The sequence below is a fragment of the Frankliniella occidentalis genome, unplaced genomic scaffold, assembly GCF_000697945.3.
Source record: "Frankliniella occidentalis isolate FOCC.00 unplaced genomic scaffold, Focc_3.1 Scaffold444, whole genome shotgun sequence".
Taxonomy (NCBI): Eukaryota; Metazoa; Arthropoda; class Insecta; order Thysanoptera; family Thripidae; genus Frankliniella; species Frankliniella occidentalis.
This window is the reverse complement of record NW_026267563.1, coordinates 44872-48059: the sequence shown is the minus strand read 5'-3', so window position 1 is coordinate 48059 and position 3188 is coordinate 44872. Positions and strand designations below refer to the sequence as shown.

Sequence of the window (3188 nt, the reverse complement as noted above, 5' to 3'; positions counted from 1 at the left end):
GCCGAGACGAATCGAACGCATATAAAACATTGCTGCCCGGACTTATGTCTAGGTTGAGGCCGTTTTTTTGGCTATCTTTCCTGGACTAGGTGCCTTTCTCGCAAAAGAAGGAACGGGGCTGACCGACCACCCGGTATAACAATGCCTACTAGTACTAACCAGTGGCAGGTGGGGCTGCAGCACGTACGGGGCTAGGCCCTGGGCCCGGACCCAGTCCAGGACTTCACCCACAGTACTAAACGTGGGTATGGCAATCCCCTGTTCTCCCGTTGACATGGAATCAGAAGGACGAAGCATAAAATACGCGACCGAGAGAGAGAGAGAGAGAGAGAGAGAGAGAGAGAGAGAGAGAGAGAGGGAGAGGGAGAGAGAGAGACCAAGGAGTGGGGAGGTAAAGCGGGAGAGAGAGATGAAGGGACGGGTAGGCAAGACGGCGGATAGAGACAAGAGGCAAGGAGTGAAAAGGTGAGAGAGGAGAGGGGGAGCAGGGGCGGAGAGGCGAGGGGGAGCAGGGGCGGAGAGGCGAGGGGGAGCAGAGGCAAAGGTGTAAGACAATAAGGCAGGGGAAGTGGAGGTGCAGCAAACAACCAAGCCAAACAAACACACACGCCAGAGAAAACAGTATGTGGCGGAGATGGCAGAAGGAACGCAGGATAGGGAGGGATGGAGGGATGCGGTGGCGCGCCGATCAGGTGGGGTAGGCCGATGGCCAGAGCATAGACGCCCGGCATCCGTGGCGTCCGTAATGCATCCACTGTAGATCAAGCATCTATGATACATCCAGAACATCCCCATTTCCGCATCCGGCGTACGTCCACGGCTCCACCATAGTACACATCCACTAGTTATCCATGGCATCCAGTGTGCATCCACCGGCTATTTACGTCGTCCACAATGTACCCATGGCGTCATATGTGCAGACACGTCATCCGCCGTGCCTCCACGGCATCCAACTCGCATCCATGGCATCCACAATGCATCCATAGCAACCACCGCGCACCCACGGCATCAACCGTCCAGCCACGGCATCCACCGTCCAACTACGACATCCACAGTGTATTCATAGCATCCACAGTGCATCCATGGCATCCACAGTTTATCCACGGCATCCACAGTGTATCCATAGTGCATCCAAAATGTATCCACGGCATCCACAGTGTGTCCACGGCATCCACAGTGTATCTACAGTGTATCAACGGCATCCAAAGTGCATCCCCGAAATCCAGCGTGCACACGGTAAACAAAAAACTCTGATTCCGAGCCAACGTTTTCGAATTCCGAGCCTGCCTCGGTTCCGAGGCGCGTCAAACCGATTCCGAGGCGCGTCAAACCGATTCCGAGTTGGCGCGCTCCGCTTCCGGCTGAGCCGAACGGTTACCGAGGAGCGGCCTCCATTTCGGCTCTAGGCGCTCGGATTCGGGGGCCGCTCGTCTGTTTCCGTGGCTGAGCGAAGAGCCGCTGGACTGTTGTAAGAGTGCATAGCGTATCTAAATATTGATAATATCAAGATTTCATTGCGCCGCACCTTGAGTTCAAAGTGTGTGGTGCGATGAATATTTACAATCGAAGAAATATTTCCGTGAGTATAAAAAAAAATTACGCGTGCTTACGTCATACGCTTGCAATCTCTTGAAACTCATATTTCTCAAAGCTGAGTCGTAGTACGGGTTGGGTTTCATTAAGGTTTTCTTTTTGATAACTGAAAGAACACTGCTTCATTTCGTTGCAAATGAGTTGCGTTTCAATGCTCACTATAGTGTTTTGGGAAATCCATAAATCTTCCTAGTAAAGAAACAAAAAGATTCGGTTTCATTGAGAGGTTATGTTTTCCATTAGTTGTGTATACACTGTGGTTTCATGTGTTGATTTCTTGTTAACTCAATAATTTAAACTGTGTGCTTGTCCAGAGGTTTACACTCTTAATCACAATCACTCGCATTGAGGCTTTATTTCTAACTATTATGTGGCAGCTGCAAAATTGATGTTCAAAGTCAAGCATTCTAGATGTGAAACATTTTGTGAACAATGATTATAGTGTGTTGTTTTGAATGTTGCAGGTAAAACAGCTGGTGTATGGAAATTGGAAAGGAAAAGAGGGCGATGGTACAATTACGAGGGCAGCATTTGCTTCTTTGTTGATGGTTTCGTGTGACACACAGTACGGTACAGTGGGTGCTAAAATGTGAGTATGGAGTATTCCTTTCCTAAACACCAGACTCATCAACAAGTAACAATTTTCCTCTCTCTTTATGAAATGAATTGTTTACTATTATCACTTCTATTGTCAGGGTTACGCAAACATTCTATTTCTCTTTACTTTGATAATTTGCAGTCCATGAGATATCAGCCAGAAGGAAAACGTATCAAATCAATTTTGATGACGGGAAATTTCTGATTATGTATTTGGATAGAAAATATGGCTATGAATAGTTCAACACACTAGTGAGTAGATAAGAATATTTTGCTGTCCATTGCTAAAATATCTCTGCTCTTGTCAGAATTTTAAATCGTTCCTTCTTCTCTTCTTCCTCTGTAGACCCTACTGCACCACCTAGATCACCAAGCATGAGACATGCCATACCCAAAATCAAGACTGCCACATTCTTTGTTATCTATTTAAAGTGAATCTGATTTTAAGTAGTGCTGCCCTCTAAATTGTAAGTAAAAGTTTAAACACTATACTTATTCAAATTATTTAGCTATTACCATATCTGTTGTCTGGATTGTACCCTCATTTTATTTCTTTCATCTCTACAGGTTCCTCGAGCCCAGGTGACCGACATCAGAGTTGAGGGGAAACGTATCAGAGCAAGTCTGAAGACAGAACTTATATTTCTATTTATCTGAATAGCAGTCAGGCTTTCAATAGAACAACAGTGGTAAGTATTCATTTTCTTTCCTTAAAGTTTATTTCTCTGCCATTTCTATTCTAAAACTTTGTGCCCTTTTTTTTCATTCTGTCTGTAGACCCCACCACGCAACTGTTCTCTATTCTACAAGAAAGAAACACACATACCGAGCAGCAGTAAGGATTAATCATTATTATATCTGATTAACAGGACATTATTTTGATTTGCTACTGCTTGCTTATGGGTCAGTAACAATTTACTTGTTATTCTTTATCAAAGCATGACATTATAAGCATATATTTATCTGTGTTGTACTTTCATTTTATTCCTTTCCTCTCT

The 3188-nt window shown here is 45.0% G+C and overlaps 1 long non-coding RNA gene across 1 annotated transcript in view; it reads left to right on the top strand.

Moving 5' to 3' along the window:
* Positions 1-1448: 1448 nt before the first annotated feature.
* The window catches only part of LOC127751354 (uncharacterized), a 13529-nt gene continuing 11789 nt past the window's right edge, over positions 1449-3188 (top strand). The window contains exons 1-6 of the long non-coding RNA XR_008012090.1: positions 1449-1579; positions 2058-2182; positions 2333-2442; positions 2537-2657; positions 2758-2879; positions 2968-3093. This is a non-coding gene — a long non-coding RNA (uncharacterized LOC127751354). The remainder of the gene's footprint in view (positions 1580-2057; positions 2183-2332; positions 2443-2536; positions 2658-2757; positions 2880-2967; positions 3094-3188) is intronic.